The sequence below is a fragment of the Giraffa tippelskirchi genome, chromosome 11 (assembly GCF_054371585.1).
Source record: "Giraffa tippelskirchi isolate mGirTip1 chromosome 11, T2T-mGirTip1v1.2.pri, whole genome shotgun sequence".
NCBI lineage: Eukaryota > Metazoa > Chordata > Mammalia > Artiodactyla > Giraffidae > Giraffa > Giraffa tippelskirchi.
This window is the reverse complement of record NC_137285.1, coordinates 37950005-37968734: the sequence shown is the minus strand read 5'-3', so window position 1 is coordinate 37968734 and position 18730 is coordinate 37950005. Positions and strand designations below refer to the sequence as shown.

The window sequence follows — 18730 nt, the reverse complement described above, 5'->3', positions numbered from 1 at the left end:
TAGCTATACTCTAAATATTTACCTGTTAATTTTGATGCTTTTTGTTAACAACTTCTCCTTTTAAAAATGCAAGCCATGTGCAAGCAGAGACTTTATTTTGTTCACTGTAACGTCCTAAAAACCTAGGAGAGAGTGGGGCCAAGGCAGAGGGTAGGCTCACAGTAAGCAAATGTGGAAATGTCAGTGAGTTCATTTCTAGACACTTCTTTATTAAATTCTCACAGTGTACAGTTGGTTCCAGCTATCATTCCTCCTGCATATCCAAAGAGTTCAAATAGTTTGAGACTATATTACAGAATACTATAGCCTAATTTGTTGTGATCCACATAGTCAAAGGCTTTGGCGTAGTCAATAAAGCAGAAGTAGATTTTTTTTCTGGAACTCTCTTGCTTTTTCAATGATCCAACCGATGTTGGCAATTTTATCTCTGGTTCCTCTGCCTTTTCTAAATCCAGCTTGAACATTTGGAAGTTTACCGTTCATGAACTGTTGAAGCCTGGCTTGGAGAATTTTGAGCATTACTTTACTAGAGTGTGAGATGAGTGCAATTGTGTGGTAATTTGAACATTCTTTGGTGTTGCCCTTCTTATGGATTGGAATGAAAACTGACCTTTTCCAGTCCTGTGGCTACTGCTGAGATTCCAAATTTGCTGGCATATTGAATGCAGCACTTTCACAGCATCATCTTTTAAGATTTGAAATAGCTCAACTGGAATTCCATCACCTTTACTAGTTTTGTTCGTAGTGATGCTTCCTAAGGCCCACTTGACTTCGCATTCCAGGATGTCTGGTTGTAGGTGAGTGATCATACCAGCGTGATTATCTGGGTTGTGAAGATCTTTTTTGTATAGTACTTCTGTGTATTCTTGCCACCTCTTCTTAATATCTCCTGCTTCTTTTAGGTCCATACCATTTATGTCCTTTATTGTGCCCATCTTTGCATGAAATGTGCCCTTGGTATCTCTAATTTTCTTGGAGAGATCTCTAATCTTTCCCATTCTGTTGTTTTCCTCTATTTCTTTGCATTGATCATTGAGGAAGGCTTTCTTATCTCTCCTTGCTATTCTTTGGAACTTTGCATTCAAAATGAGTGTATCTTTCCTTTTCTCCTCTGCCTTTCACTTTTCTTTTCACAGCTATTGGTAAGGCCTCCTCAGACAACCATTTTGCCTTTTTGCATTTCTTTTTCTTGGGGATGGTCTTGATCACTGCCTCCTGTACAATGTCACCAACCTCTGTCCATAGTTCTTCAGGCACTCTGCCTATCAGATCTAGTCCCTTGAATGTATTTGTCAGTTCCACTGTGTAATCGTTAAGAGATTTGATTTAGGTCATACCTGAATGACCTAGTGGTTTTCCCTACTTTTTTCAATTTAAGTCTGAATTTGGCAGTAAGGAGTTCGTGACCTGAGCCACAGTCTGCTCCCGGTCTTGTTTTTGCTGACTGTATATAGAGCTTCTCCATCTTTGGCTGCAAAGAATATAATCAATCTGATTTTGGTATTGGCCATATGGTGATATCCATGTGTAGAGTCTTCTCTTGTGTGGTTGGAACAAGGTGTTTGCTATGATCAGTGCATACTCTTGGGAAAACTCTATTAGCCTTTGCTCTGCTTCATTCTGTACTCCAAGATGTGGCCCAAAACAAACTGTGGAAAATTCTTCAAGAGATGAAAATACCAGACCACCTGACCTGCCTCTTGAGAAATCTGTATACAGGTCAAGAATCAAAGATTAGAACTGGACATGGAACAACAGTCTCATTCCAAACAGGGAAAGGAGTACATCAAGGCTGTATATTGTCACCCTGCTTATTTAACTTATATGCAAAGTACATCATGAAAAACACTGGGCTGGATAAAGCACAAGCTGGAATCAAGATTGCCGGGAGAAATATCAATAACCTAAGATATGCAGATGATACCACCTTATGGCAGAAGGCAAAGAAGAACTAAAGAGCCTCTTGAGGAAAGTGAAAGAGGAGAGTAAATAAGCTGGCTTAAAGCTCAACATTCAGAAAACTAAGATCATGTCATCTGGTCCCATCACTTCATGACAAATAAATGGGGAAACAGTGGAAACAGTGAGAGACTTCATTTTGGGGGGCTCCAGAATCACTGCAGATTGTGACTGCAGCCATGAAATTAAAAGACGCTTACTCCTTGGAAGAAAAGTTATGACCAACCTAGATAGCATATTAAAAAGCAGAGACACTACTTTACCAACAAAGGTCCATCTAGTCAAAGCTATGGTTTTTCCAGTAGTCATGTATGGATGTGAGAGTTGGACTATAAAGAAAACTGAGTGCAGAAGAATTGATGCTTTTGAACTGTGGTGTTGGAGAAGACTCTTGAGAGTCCCTTGAACTGCAAGGAGATCCAACCAGTCCGTCCTAAAGGAAATCAGTTCTGAACATTCATTGGAAGGACTGATGCTGAAGCTGAAACTCCAATACTTTGACCACCTGATGCGAAGAACTGACTCATTGGAAAAGACCCTGAGGCTGGGAAGGATTGAAGGTGGGAGGAGAAGAGGATGACAGAGGATGAGATGGTTGGATGGCATCACCGACTCTATGGACATGAGTTTGAGAAAACTCTGGGAGTTGGTGATGGTCAGTGAGGCCTGGCGTGCTGCAGTCCATGGGGTCACAAAACGTCAGACACGACTGAGTGACTGAACTGAACTGATAGTCTAATTTATATAAAAATATCACCTGGATATTATATACCCAAAAAGTCACATGGAAATATGTGTATACATGCACCCATCAAGGTACAGAATGCTACAAAAAGAGCTGGGATATAATTAATCTATTGTTATTATTCTTGCCTTCATCCATCCTTTATTTTCCCAGATAATTTAACATTAAATCATTGTGGGTAGATTATGCAACTATATGCATATCAAGGTACATTTCAGTCTCGCCAACTTTACTCATAGAGTATTCATAGTCCCTGCTTTGCTGCTTAAAGCTTCCAGTATTGATTCCAGATTTGCAGATTTATCCATGGCAGTTTTTCATTCATTCTTTGAGCAGTCAGTTATAGGTACTAGTAGCTTGGGAGTTTACTGGCATCCAGAACATTTCTCAAATGTCTCTGTTCAGTCAGCTCTTAACACTTTCTAATGCTTTAATCTTAAATGAAAGTGAAAGAAAGAGATGTAGATATTATAACGAATAAGACACATAAAGAAATGTTGAAGAGACACTATTAGAAGTGTATTCCCGCCTAAGTTTTAAACCCTCACTCAACATTTTGCTTATTTATCTTGCCTACCCACAAGTCAGGTAACACATTGGTTGGTTCCATTCTCTCTTTCTTCATGTGAGGCAGAAATTAATATTTAGTGTGAATCAGCAGGGAGAGCATTGAGCTTATTGTTATTCTATCTTTCCCATCAGAAAATCTGCTTTTCATTAGACACTTAGATGACTCAGAGGCTCCCCCAAAGCAGTCATTGACATTGGTTTACTCTCTACTTTCTGTCCATCGTTTCATTTCCATTCCTAAATGACTTATCACAACTTATAATGGGGAGAAAACTTGCAATAATGAGTTAAACTTCTTCACTTTTGTTCAGGAACCTCCATATCTGAGTTTTATGTTGATAGAACTGACTCTCTAGGGCCCAGGACTATCATAGATCACATGGCTCTCCAGCCTTTTTAGGTTGGCATTACAGACATGTTATTATTGTACAGGTCAAGTGCCTGCAGCACCCTCAAGACTGCATTTAGCTTTAACCCAGAGCAAAGTCACAGGCCCACACCTACATCAGATCTCTGTACAAGAAGCCAGATTCAACTGAGACCTGGCAAAAAATAAACATCTTGTCATGCATGACAGATTCATCAACTCTGAATGTTAAAATGTCCAGCAGTGTTCTCTAGGAACTTCCCTGTAGCTCAGATGGTAAAGAATCTGCCTGCAATGTAGGAGACCTGGGCTCGATCTTCCTGGGTCAGGAAGATCCCCTGGAGAAGGAAATGGCAACCCACTCCAGTATTCCTTCCTGGAGAATCCCATGTTCAGAGGGTCCTGGTGGGCTACAGTTCAGGGGTCGCAAAGAGTCAGACACGACTTAGCGGCTACATATACACAGTGTTCTGTAGGCCCTTTCCTGGGCTCACTGTCTAGAGCCATGGCTTTGTTTGCTGTTACTGTGTCCTGAGTTTCCCGTTGTCTTAAAGCCAGACCAGTTAGATCTGTGCTCATTTATCTAACTGACTGCTTGTTACCCCTGCTTGAATGTCTCACCAACATCTCAAGCTCAATATATCTCAATCTAAGATCAGAACCATCTTATTGCCCTCAAAATTATTTCCCTGCAGTGTACTTCAGGTCAGTCCAAAACACTGTTATCCATCTGGGTGTTTAATCCAACTTTCTGACTTACCTGTACCTTCTCTCTTTTCCTCATCCTACACACAATCAGACATCAAGTTATATTGTTCATGCTTCCCTTATTTTGCCCAGGAAGCTCCACTACTTTCTTTTCTCATTGCTAAAAGCTACCACTAAAATACCAGCATTGATTCTATTTCTTGAATTTATTTTGCATAATATTTTCAGGACACTTCCTTTGCAAAATACAAATTATGTGCATCAATTCCATGCTATAAACTCTTGGTCTTTTTTTTCTCCCTATTTCCCATGGAAACATAACACAGAACTCTTAAAATGGCCTACATTTCCCACCGTGATTTGAGTCTGCCTACTTCTTCAATCTCATCTTAAATATAGTACCCTGTACTGTCTCAGATTTTGCCACAATACATGAAAGTGCCAAATTTTTTGTTCAAAATACTCTCCCAGGCTACCATGCCTCCATTATCAGCATGTTTGCTTCAGGGATCAGCATAAACAGCATCTCCTTAGAAAAGTCAGACTGACTGCTTTTTACACGCTTCTCTACCACATTATTGATCATGATAGTTTTGAAAATGTAAAACAATTGAATATATAATTTATAATTTTGCTTAATTCCTGCCTTTCCCATTTTTATTGCAAGCTCCATGAAGGCATGAAATCATGCCAACCATGGTCACGTCTATGTCTCAAATTATCTGTTGCGATGCCTGATATTAGTAAAGACTGAAATATTTGATAACTGAATGAACAAAAACAATCATTGAGCAATTTTTTTGGCCAAGTCTGTGTTCCCCAAGCTGGTGTTTCAGTTTTATGAAGTCCATTCAAAATTCCTAACTGCCAAGAGAAAACTTGAGTAATGTCTCCTGGCAAATCATTATAATTCCTTTATTTATCTCCACTTAAAAGTGCTTTCCTGTCTTAAAAAAAAAGCATTCAGTAAACAGTTCTAATAGATGTCATCTAATAAAAAAAAAAGTATCAAAAAAGCAAAGTGAAAATGATAGAAAACCAAAGACTAGAGAGAGAAAGAAAATCTAAAATGTCCTAAAGAAATTCTTCCAATCTTGAATCTAAGGAAGATCTAAGAGAAAAAATATTTTATTGGGAGAGTAGCAGAAAGAATATTAGATTTAGTTATGTAAAATTATACAGTTAAAAACTAGTATCTTCCTGTCTGGAGGAAGGAAATAGGCTGGTAAATAAACACATGGTAAGTGTACTAAAGAACGCAACTAGAGAGTTGTGTGATTAGGAACTAGAATGATGATGGTCTGCTATATATTTTTCACATGTCATGAGAAAGAAACATCCATTAGAATCCAACAGTGGGCAATAAGTAGCTCAGTAGGAATGTGGAGCTGGGAGGATGAGGCTTAACAGAGCAACACTATGAAGTATGGTCAGGCCTGGCCAAGCAAACATGTCGTTAAAAATCACACAATGGCAGAGCTGATAAAAACACATCTGCTTTCTTTCCTTGTACACAAGACAATAAATGCTTCTAGTTAACTTCAAGTCTTACCCCTGGAAACTTGGATGTTGCAGATGTAAAGTAAACTAAGACAAAAGGAAAGGAGGGAAATTTATAGAGGAAAAAAAGAAAAAAAAATGAAGATTTAGAAAGCTCAGTATTAGATAATTGAAAGCAGGGAAGGAAATTGTTTCTAGATAGTATTCTAATTCACATGGTTTAATTTTCTACTGTTACAGTACAGCACAGCCCTGACCCTGAAATATTTGATTTAACAAGCAAAATGCTTTGGAGGAAAGCAATGTATTATCATGACTCTCATCGGGAGCAAGGCTATTATCCCAGTTAGGCAGAATTTTCTGGATATTAATTAGTTTTTAATTAATTTATTTATTTTTATCATTAGGCTTTCTGAATTTCCTAATTTTACTCCTTAACTTAAACCCTTAAATGGTTTCTCATTGTGCACTTGTGAAGCCCCGCAATGATCTTCTGATTTGGGCCTCTGCCTCCCTGATCTCTTTTCCCATCACTCCTGGCACTTGATCCTTCTGCTTCCTCCTCACTGACTTCTGAGCAGCCCTTGAACAAATCAAGAGCTCAACACTCCCAGAAAAGGGCTCTTAACCCGCGCCCCCAACCCCATTCTCTCTAACACAGGAACCCTTAACTTCGCCCTCACCGTGGGCTCCCTCTTTTAGTCTGGCTGTCAAGTAAAGCCATTCCACATTCTAATTCACAGCACTGCAAGTGCAACCAATTATATTGAAACACACTTTAAAAATATTTTTCAACTAAATGTTTTTATAGTAACATATATGCTTCATTATAAATTCATCAAATAACAGCAGCTAGCCCCACATCTAACAATAAACATAATTTAAAACTACTGGTGAGTATAAATGTTTTTCATAATGTCTGAACACTGTGATGTAAGTACAAATATTTTAAACTGTTGGAGTAACAAAATTGCAGTTGATATTAGGACTCTTCTAGACGCCTGATAAAAATTATAATTGAAAGAAGTACTAATTTTCAGTTAGAGGTTAATGAGAATAGCATTTTAATTTTTTTTTTTTATTCCTAAACCAAGTTCATGGACTACCTGAGTTCTAGGGGGAAATCTACATTAAAGACTCCTACTTAATGATATATCCTTTTCCCAGGTATCTGCTTTACTCATGTATCTCCCTGGTGACTTGACAGTAAAGAATCTGCTGGCAATGTGGCAGACCAGAGTTTGATCCCTGGGTTGGGAAGACCCCTAGAAGAGGGCACGGCAACCCACTCCAGTATTCTTGCCTGGAGAATCCCATGGACAAAGCAACCTGGCAAGCTACAGTCCATGGTGTCCCAAGAAATCGGATATGATTGAGCGATTAACACACAGACACACAGGTCCTGCAATTATCTGCTTGTGTCCCTCATAATGAAGCTTTCCTTGAGAAACTCAGTGAAATAGCAATGCCCCCACGCCCTGCTAATTATTGCCTATCCTCCTTACCTTATTTTATTTTTGTGTTAGTCGCTCAGTTGTGTCCACTTCTGTGACCCATGGACTGTAGCCAACCAGGCTCTTCTGTCCATAGAATTGTCCAATAAGAAATATTGCAGTAGGTATCCATTCCCTTCTCCAGGGGATCCTCCTGACCCTGGGATCGAAGCCGGGTCTTCCAGTTTGCAGTTATATTCTTTACCATCTTAGCCATCAGGGAAGCCCATTTTATTTTTAGTCATAGCATATATTCACCTACTTTCTATTTGTTGTTTTTCAGTCCCTCAGTTGTGTCTGATGCTTTGTGACCCCATGGATTGCATCAGGCCAGGCTACCCCGTCCTTTACCATCACCAGGAGTTTGCACAAAGTCATGTCCATTGAGTCAGTGGTGCCATCCAATCATCTCATTCTCTGTTCTCCTCTTCTCCTCCTGCCTTTAATACTTCCCAGCACTGAGATCTTTTCAAATGAGTCAGCTCTTTGCATCACGTGGCCAAAGTATTGGAGCTTCAGCTTCAGCATCAGTCCTTCCATGAAAATTCATGACTGATTTCCTTTAGGATTGATTGGTTTGCTCTCCTTGCAGTTCAAGGGACTCTTGAGTCTTCTCCAACACCACAGTTCAAAAGCATCAATTCTTTGTCAATCAGCTTTCTATATAGTACAGCTCTCACATCCATACATGACTACTGAAAAAACCAAAGCTTTGACTATACCGACCTTTGTCAGCAAAGTAATGTCTCTGCTTTTTAATATGCTATGTTTGTCATTGATTTTCTTCCAAAGAGCAAGTATCTTTTAATTTCATGGCTGCAGTCACCATCTGTAGTCATTTTGGAACCCAAAAAAATAAAGTCTCTCACTGTTTTCTCATCTATTTGCCATGAAGTGGTGGGACTGGATGCCATGATCTTAGTTTTTTGAATGTTGAGTTTTAAGCCAACTTTTTCACTCACTCTCCTCTTTCTCTTTCATCAAGGAGCTCTTTAGTTCTTCTTCACTCTCTGCCACAAGGGTGGCAACTGCGTATCAGAGGTTATTGATATTTCTCCTGGCAATCTTGATTCCAGCTTGTGCTTCATTCAGCCCAGCATTTCACATGAGTACTCTGCATATAAGTTAAATAAACGAGGTGACAATATACAGCCTTGACGTACTCCTTTCCCAATTTGGAACCAGTCTGTTGCCCCATGTCCAGTTCTAACTATTGCTTCTTGACCTGCATAAAGGTTTCTCAGGAGGCAGGTTAGGTGGTATGGTATTCCAATCTCTTTAAGAATGTTCCAAAATATTTTCTGATCCACACAGTCATAGGTTTTAAACAGAAGTCAGAGGTTTTAAGAAGAGGTTTATCTGGAACTCTCTTGCTTTTTTTATGATCCAACAGATGTTGGCAATTTGATTTCTGGTTCCTCCGCCTTTCTAAATCCATCTTGAACATCTGGGAGTTCTCGGTTCAAGTACTGTTGAAGCCTAGCTTGGAGAATTTTGAGTATTATTTTGCTAGCATGTGGGATGAGTACAACTGTGCGGTAGTTTGAGCATTCTTTGGCACAGCTCTTCTTTGGGATTGGAATGAAAACTGACCTTTTCCAGTCCTGTGGCTACTGCTGAGTTTTCCTAATTTGCTGGTCTATTGAGTGCAGCACCTTGACAGCATCATCTCATAGGTTTTGAAATAGCTCAACTGGAATTCCATCACCTCCGCTAGCTTTGTTCGTAGTGATGCTTCCTAAGGCCCACTTGACTTCACATTCCAGGATGTCTGAAACTAGGTGAGTGATCACACCATCGTGGTTATCTGGGTCATGAAGATCTTTTTTGTATAGTTCTTCTGTGTATTCTTGCCACCTCTTCTTAATATCTTCTGCTTCTGTTAGGTCCATACCATTTCTGTCCTTTATTGTGCCCATATTTGCATTAAATGTTCCTTTGGTATCTCTAATTTTCCTGAAGAGATCTCTAGTCTTTCCCATTCTATTGTTTTCCTCTATTTCTTTGCATTGATCACTGAAGAAGGCTTTCTTATCTCTCCTTGCTGTTCTTTTCTACTCTGCATTCAAATGGGTGTATCTTTCCTTTTCTCCTTTGTCTTTAGCGTCTCTTCTTTTCTCAGCTGTTTGTAAGGCCTCCTCAGACAACCATTTTGCCTTTCTTTTTCTTGGGATGGTTTTGATCACTGCCTCCTGTATAATGTGATGAACCTCCATCCATAGTTCTTCAGGCACTCTGTCTATCAGATCTAATCCCTGGTATCTATTTGTCACTTCCACCATATAATCATAAGGTATTTGTATTAGGTCATACCTGAATGACCTAGTGGTTTTTCCTACTTTCTTCAATTTAAGTCTTGTTTTTGCTGGCTGTTTAGAGCTCTCCATCTTTGGCTGCAAAGAGTATAATCAATCTGATTTCGGTATTGACCGTCTAGTGATGTTCGTGTGTGGAGTCTTCTCTTGTGTTGTAGGGAGAATGTTTTTGCTATGATCAGTGCGTTCTCTTGGCAAAACTCTATTAGCCTTTTCCCTGCTTCATTTTGTACTCCAAGGCCAATCTTGCCTGTAATTCAGTGTATCTCTTGACTTCCTACTTTTGTATTTCAGTCCCCATGATGAAAAGGACATCTTTTTTTGGTGTTAGTTCTAGAAGGTTTACCGGTCTTCAAAGAACCATTCAACTTCAGATTCTTCAGCATTACTGGTTGGGACATAGACTTGATTACTGTGATACTGAATGGTTTGCCTTGGAAATGAATAGAGATCATTCTGTCATTTTTGAAATTGCACTCAAGTACTGCATTTTAGATTCTTTCGTTGACTATGAGGGCTACTCCATTTCTTCTAAGGGATTCTTGCCCACAGTAGTAGATATAATGGTCATCTGAACTAAATTCACCCATTCCCATCCATTTTAGTTCACTGATGCCTAAACCTAAAACATCGATGTTCACTCTTGCCATCTCCTGTTTGACCACTTTCAATTTACCTCATTCATGGACCTAACATTCCAGGTTCCTATGCAATATTGTTCTTTACAGCTTTGGACTTTACTTCCATCACCAGTCACATCCAAAATTGGGTGTTGTTTTCGCTTTTACTCAGCCTCTTCAGTCCTTCTGGAGCTATTTCTCTGCTCTTCTCCAGTAGCATATTGGGCACCTACTGACCTGGGGAGTTCATCTTTCAGTGTCTTATCTTTTTACCTTTTCATAATATTCATGGGGTTCTCAAGGAAAGAATCCCGAAGTGGTTTGCCATTCCCTTCTCCAGTGAGCCTCATTTTGTCAGAACTCTCTACGATGACCTGTCCGTCTCGGGTGGCCCTCCAGGGCATGGCTCATAGTTTCATTGAGTTAGACAAGGCTGTGGTCCATGTGATCAGTGTGGTTAGTTTTCTGTGATTATGGTTTTCATTCTGTCTGCCCTCTGATGGATAAGGATAAGAGGCTTATGGAAGCTTCCTGATGGGAGGGACTGACTGTGGGGAAAACTGGGTCTTGCTCTGGTGGGTGAGGCCATGTTCAGTAAATCTTTAATCCAATTTTCTACTGATGGGTGGGGTTGTGTTCCCTCCTGTACTTTGGCCTAAAGCCAAACTATGGTAGGGGCAATGATGGTAATGGCAACTTCCTTCAAAAGAACTTATACAGCACTCCCAAGACTTTTGTAGTCAGTATCCCTGACCTTGCAGCAGGCCACTGGTGATCCACACCTCCACCAGAGACTCTGGAACCCTCACAGGCAAGTCTGACTCAGTCTCTTGTGGGGTCACTGCTCCTTTCTCCTGGCCCCTGGTGTGCACAAGGTTTTGTCTGTGCCCTCCAAGAGTCTGTGTCCCCAGTCTGGTGGGAATTCTGTAATCAAATCCCACTGGCCTTCAAAGTCAAATTTCCTGGAGGTTCTCAGTCCCTTTGCCAGATCGCCTGGTTGGGGAATCTGTTGTGGGCACTAGAACTTTTGCAACAGCTCAAGAATTTCTTTGGTATAATTGTTTTCCTGTTTGTGGGTCATCTGCTAACAGGCTGTATGGTAGGGCCAATGGTGACCTCCTCCTAGAGGACTTAATGCCACACACCATGCCTCCCAGGTCTGCTACAGCCAGAGCCCCTTTCCCTGCAGCAGGTCACTGCTGACCTGTACCTCCACAGGAGACACTTAAACACTCAAAGGCAGGTCTGGCTCAGTCTCTTGTGAAGTCACTGCTCCTTTCCCCAGGTCCTGCTGTGCATAAGATTTTGTTTTTTCCCTCAGAGGATCTCTGGCGGGTGTGGGGTTTGATTCTAAATGTTATTGTGTCCTTCTTGCCTTCTTGTTGGGGCTTCCCCTTTGCCCTTGTACATGGGGCATCTTTTTTTGGTGGGATCCAATATTCTCCTATCGGCAGCTAATTGCAATTTTGGTGCTCTTGTGGGGGAAGATGAGCACACGTTTTTCTACTCCGCCATCTTAGATATCTTTTTATTCATTTTTATTTACTGTCTATTTGCTCATTTTTAAAAATTTCTGTCTCTCAACTGGTATTTGCTGTGTGAGATTAGGGTATTTCTTTCTATTTTAATCACTGCCATCTTCTCAGCTCTTAGTACAGTGCCTGGCACAGATTGAGCCTTCAGTGGATATTTGCCGAATGCACTGGATGAATGAATCATCTTTGAACAAGAGCCTATGTGGTTCTTTTAAGATCTCACCTCTGATGGTTTTGCTAGTCTCATCTTGCCCTGCTGCCTTCCTGGCTTACTGTACCCCCGTCACGTGTGTCTTCTCTCTTTCTTCTGGAGGAACCAAGTGCTATCCTGCTTCAAATCGTTCATCCAGGCATCTCAAGCTCTCTGGAGTTGTCGCCTTGCCTCCCCCCGCCTCTCCACTTGGCCTGGTGAACTCCTACACAGCCTTCAAGTCTCAGAGTGCCTTACTTAACACTCTGCATGAGGCCATGAGGCAGAGCTCACGGTCACGTACACATCTCTCATTAGTCTTCAGAAATGTAATTAAGTGATTATTTGCAAAATCTTTCACAGAGCGTCTGCTGTTCAAGCTCGACTGTGGCTCCCTGGAAGCAAGTCACTCACTTTTAGAAGTGTGCCCAATTGACATTTTAAAACATAGAATGAATAAATCAAAGAAGTCACAGAGACTATCCTCTGTGACAAATCCTTCTAAATGAAAACTTGGAACACTTTTATAAAGTTAGTTGGCCTAGCTTGAGCAACCATTGCCTGCACCTGTTATCTCTGAATTCAATTCTAATGAGATGGCAGAGACCACTCATAAATATTTATGAAGAAAAGGAGTTTGGCACAAGCTGGCACTGGGCTGAAAACTCTGTGATGTTATTTCTCATTCAGTAGCTTTCCAAGATTGCAACCACCAGTTCCATCCAAAAGTGTTGCCAAAATTTTGATCTCCAGAAGGAGCTATTTTTCCTCCTCCGCTTGATTATAAAGTCTGAATGTAGAAGAAACTCAACATTTTCATATAATTTTATCTCAGGGATAATAATAAGCCTCTTCATGCTATTCTATAATCACTAACTTTCAGTAAACAAAATAAGATATTAAAAGATATACCTCATATAAAGTAAGGAGTGTAAACAAAAGGGAAGACTTTCTCCCTTTTCTTTGTTCTGTTGTTTACAGTCATGGTTAGGACAGTGATGATGGATCTTAAGAGTGAAGGATATTCTGTGCAGATGCCTGAGTTGAAGAAATACTTGTAAAAAACAAAACAAAAATCAAGCTAACAAAATCAGCAATGTGCATCTTCTAAATTTGATTTCATCCCTTCAGAAAATACCTTTAGGTTCTCTATCAAATCAATACAAACATTTCATCATATTTCTGGAATAATTCACTATAATCTGTTCAGTTGTAATTAGATATTTGGGAATTTTTTTATGCCATGCTCTTCTGTATTAATTGTTACAAACGTGCTTAGTCATATCAGACTCTTTGCGACCCCATGGATTGTAGCCCATCAGGCTTCTCTGTCCATGGGATTCTCCAGGCAAGAAGAGTGGAGTGGGTTGCCATTTCCTCTTCCAGGGGATCGTCCCATCCCAGGGATCAAACCCTCATCTTCTTGACCCAGGGATTAAACCCATTCCACCTGCCAATGCCAATTCTTTATCACTGAACTACCTGGGAAGCCCAACAAACAAGTTACATCTGGGCAACAAGAGGAGAGATAGCATAGTGATGAATAAATTCAAACAAAGCTGAAAGTAAGACCCTAGGACTTAATACAGTGTGAGAAAGGCCTGGACAAAGAGAGACAGAAAGATTGAAGGAAGCAAGTCAGAGAACATTCATGGTAGCCTAAGTAATTGACAGTAGTTTTGGGGAGAAGGGTGGGTGGTTGCATGCCTAACTTTCACGAGGTAGGGGTAAGGAAGATGATAAATATTGCACAGAGGACCTGCCACTGAACTGTGGGGGCTGGCGGTTGCTTGAGGCACTGTTAAAGAGTTTCAGTCACTTGGAGCAGGAGGCTGGCCTAGAGTATGATTAGGGACTCCAATGATGAATATACTAGAGGCCTCCAGGCACCTCAAGCCCTGAATGGATCAGCAATTCTCCATTCCAAAGAGCAAAGGCAGGCACCACTGGACCCCAAAAATCTGTCTGTTGCAAGACTGTCACAAGACTATACCACAACGGTAGTATTTTGGAGGAAATCTCATAGAGTAGTGAGAGATTGATGCTCTCATCCATGAACATAACAGAAGACCTCAATATATTAAAAAAAAAAACAACTCAAGGCAAGTTAAGTGCTCTGGATTTTAATTCCAGGTAATTATTTAAGATTGGAAAACTAACTGAATTAGTGCCGATATTATTACTGAGAAGTAATGTTCACGTTCATCTAACACTTTGGTAAATGAAACAAACACACCCGACAATCTCTTGAAAGTTACAGAAATATTGATAGTTGTAAAAGAGAATATTTTTCCGACAGATCTGAAGCTCTTTTGAAAGACTTGTTTTATAAAGACAGAAGTCTGGTCTTGTAAATAAAATATATTACATTGGGAAAAAATTAATTGATATGTTCCTGAGTTATTTTGCCACAGTTTAGAGCATTTAATATAAACTTCCATGACAAATGGTATACTCTGTCAGTATATATGTGAAACAGAAATAGTGATCAGTGATGGATTTGTACATTTCATGAAAGTGAAATTCCATGAAAGTGAAAGTCGCTCAGTCGTGTCCAACCTTTTGCCACCCCATGGACTATACAGTCCATGGAATTCTCCAGGCCAGAATACTGGAGTGGGTAGCTTTTCCCTTCTCCAGGGGAATCTTTCCAACCCAGGGGTCGAACCTAGGTCTCCCACATTGCAGGGGAATTCTCTACCAGCTGAGCCGCAAGGAAAGCCCCTTGAATTCCATGGATCACAGTAAAGTCATAATGCTGTCCTGTTCTACTACAAGATGTCATGATTGGTGTGTTCATGGATTTATATTTACATTTATAATTGCCACTGGTCATCATTTAGTGTCCTCTAAAATGTGATCACTGAAGCAAGATTTAAGTTTGTCTTAAATACCTCTTTCTCTTTCCTTCTTTGTCTCTCTAAAACAGATAAACATCCACACACCAATATCCAAACACATGCACGTGGAGTTCACAAAGCAAGTTTTGAGGAGAAAAGTCAGACAAAAATTTTTATAACTTATCTGCACTGTACAATATGAATAACTAAGGTCCATACTGGTAGGAAACAACTGGTAAGTCATTTCTTAGCATCATCATAGCAATTTTGAAAACATTCTTTTGCTTTGCCTTTATTAAAAATATTTGCTCATGAAATTTTTGGCCAGTCAAATAGTGAGTTTTGTAAACTTCTGCCCATCTATATAAAATACATTTTTTGTTCTGCTTATGAGAAATCAATTGAAAAACAGCTCTTTAACAAAATTGACATTTTAAAAAATCAAACTAGGAATGGGTCTCATCAGCTTCAGTATATTCAGTTAACATAAATCATGTTCTATGAGGCAAATACCTTTTCTAAGCAACAGAAATATAAAACTTCTGTAAGGGTTAAGGAGAAGGATCTTCATATTAGAATAATAAGGGTTTCACATGCAGAGCGAGCAGTTCTGAAGAGACAGTGATCAACTCAGTCAGGGAAAGAAAGGGTTCAGAAAGGATTGTGCATTTGAGCAAATGTTTAGAGAAGAGGAGGTGATTTCTTGGTAGAAAAAAAAAATGATGAGGCAACAACAAAGCATTAAGAAACTAAGATCATAATATCTCCTTTCTTGTACCAAGATCCCAGAATAATAGTCAAACATGCCAAAAAGAAGGAAGAGAGGGAAAAATATGTATATGTATATTTTTGACATGCCAAAATAGATGACATGTCATAGAATAGATCATGAAACATGAATATAGATTAAATCAGCTATGCATTTTTTCAGGAGGAAAAAAGATATACCACAGAACTATTCTTCTATTATGTAAATAGCAAAGCGACTTGATTAAGAAAGACACTTAAACTGGAATCATCTCTGAGCATCTCCCATCTTATTTGACCTATTGCCACTGCTTGTGCTGGTGGCTGAGAGGTGAGGGCACAGATTGCCCAGGTGCTGTGCAGGGCCCCCGTGCCCCACTCTGAGGCTGCTTTATGGAAGAGCACTCAGGTAGAGGGAAATAGCAGTGTGGTCAAGGCATGCAAGTAGGATGCTGCGGGTGTAGCTTCAAGTGTACTCCATAATGCAATAATACAAGTGACAATAAGTGTTAGTTGCTCAGTCACGTCTGAGTCTTTGCGACTCCATAGACTGTGGAACACCAGACTCCTCCGTCCATGGAATTCTCCAGGCAAGAATATTGGAGTGGGTAGCCAGTACCTTTTCTAAGGGATCTTCTCAACCCAGGGATCTAACCTAGGCCTCCTGCATTTCAGCAGGTTCTTTACCATCTGAGCCACCATGGAAGCCCATAAGCACAGCATTATTTCTGACAAAGGTGATTTCACTGGAGTGGGTTTTTTCTTTCAGGATGGGGACAGACAGGGAAACAAGGAATTCAACTTTTTCTTTTGGCCGAGTTGTTTTCTAAGGAATCACCCTTAAGAAATTAGGATTTCAGGATTGTGTTTTCCTAAGTAGATTATTTATGCTAAGGTGAGACTCTGGAAAGTAGGCGGGATTTGGAGAATCCTTTTAAGGCATTCTTTAATTTTTAATTATCATAAGGTGAACATCTCTCCCTGAAATCTTTAATAAAAACCACATTACCTGACATAAGCACTGTGGTTGGATTGTTGGTTTTCTAACAAAGTCTTTGTGTGGCCACAGTGTGGAACAGGAGCTGAGAGTACTCATGAAAGGAAAAGCAATCGTGGATTCTAACTGTATTTTGTAAATTATAAAGAAGTATTACATAATTTATTGAAAGAAATGTTAGCTGCCAATTAAATAAGAGCATTTGAATGTGAAGTTTTGCTAGACATAGTATGAGAAATTGGGCTTCCCAGGTGGCACAGCTGGTAAAGAATCTGCCTGCTAATGCAGGAGTCACAAAAGACTCTGGTTTGATCTCTGGGTTGGGAAGATCCCCTGGAGAAGAAAATGGAAACCCACTCCAGTATTCTTGCCTGGAAAAATCACCTGGTTGGAGGAGCCTGGAAGTCTACAGTCCATGGGGTCACAAAGAATCAGACAGGCCTGAGTACACAACTCAATTCTTCATTGTCTAGAATATGATAAAAGTGAAGTTGCTCAGTCGTGTCCTACTGTTTGCGACCCCATGGACTGTAGCCTACCAGGCTCCTCCATCCATGGGATTTTTAAGGTCAGAATACTGGAGTGGGTTGCCACTTCCTTCTCCAAAAATATGATGATTAAAGTAAAAATAAAGAATTCTAATGATAAGAAATGTATGTAAAATATATATGTAAAAATGTTTTGAAAAATCTATTGAGCCATTTTTGGTGGAATGGAGATATTTCTTAGTTTTTTTTTTGGTAGAGAAACTCTGCCAATGCTACACATAGCCAGCAAATCTTATTTAAAACATAGCCATGTTTGTTTTGTATGGATTTGTATTAATTTCTTTGAGTACTTACGATGTGCTTGTCACTCAGTCCTGCAACTTTGCACATCTGGGTAACTTGGATATATGGCCTGCAGGCTCCAATCAAGGGCTTAACATGTATTACCTCATTTTATCCTCACTCTTTTCCTGTGAGACAGGTTTTGTTATCTGCATTTTAGAGGTACGGAGTCCAAGTAGAGAGTAAAGAAGCAGGCCTGAGGTCCCGCCCAGATGAACCCACTGATCAGGACCCAAACTTAAGTAGTTGCCCTCTAGTCCTGGAGCTCCTTCCAACAGTGCTGCTTCAGGACTGAAGGGAACTGTGGTGGGGATGGAGGGGAGTGTGCACACAACACAACCAGCCTGAAAGATGAGAGGTGAGGCCTTAAGAAAGCTGCTCAGTGTTTCTGTGATTCAGATGCAGCGTCACTCTCTTACCAAGGCTTTGTTTAAACTGTAAATGTAAAATAAAATGTCTCACCTAGGAATGCTACCCAAACTAATTTGGGCCTACTAGCCCATGTGCAGTAAAGACCATCTACTGACACTGGGTTGTGCTGAAGGAAAGTTTTGCAAGAAACCAAGTAAGGAGAACAGGCGGCTCATGCTCAGAAGACCCCAACTCCCTGATGGCTTTCAGAGAAGCAGTTTTATAGTGTGATGGAGGGGACTGCGGGATACATGGTCAGCCTGTGGACAATTCTCAGACTGGTTGGCATCAAGGTGCAGTTTCAAGCATCATCAACCTTCTGTGTTCAACCAGTCTCTGGCCTACGTTCTTGTGGTCAGCAGTTTTCATCTGGAGGGGGTCTGCTTCCTATAGAAACAATGTGTGGCAGGCCTTTATCTATATCTTTCAGGGAACTGGGAGTTCAGTGATTCTGCTGTGTGGTGGATTTATGGTCTTAAGTGACACCAGTTTCCCAGCCTGACAGCTGTTCTTTGTTTCTATATCTTCACATTTCCCGATGATTAACTCTTGAGTCAGCCTTTTGAGACTCAAGGGAGGCCTGGGAGACTAACGCAAATGCCTTTCGCTTCAGAGGATACAGACACAGGGGCTTCTATACGGTTTCAGTAGACCTAGTTATTCCCCACTCTGGTACAGTTTTAGCCAAGATATCTACAAATAAAAAATTTTTCAGATTAAATTATATTTTCATAGTTTACAATAGTAAGCTTGAGTTACTTATTTTTCTGTCGTTTCTTACATATGTGTTTGTTTTATATTTGACACTCTTTGTGGATTCCATGCTTGTTACGGCTAAACAGACCATCTTTTCTGAGAGAAATAGCTCTAGAAATGTAATTCCTGAGTTTTTTGGGTTTTTCT

General features: G+C 40.2%; 1 protein-coding gene across 1 annotated transcript in view; it reads left to right on the top strand.

Moving 5' to 3' along the window:
- The window catches only part of LOC145525355 (uncharacterized), a 337940-nt gene that overhangs the window by 174498 nt on the left and 144712 nt on the right, over positions 1-18730 (top strand). The gene's annotated exons all lie outside the window — the stretch shown is intronic.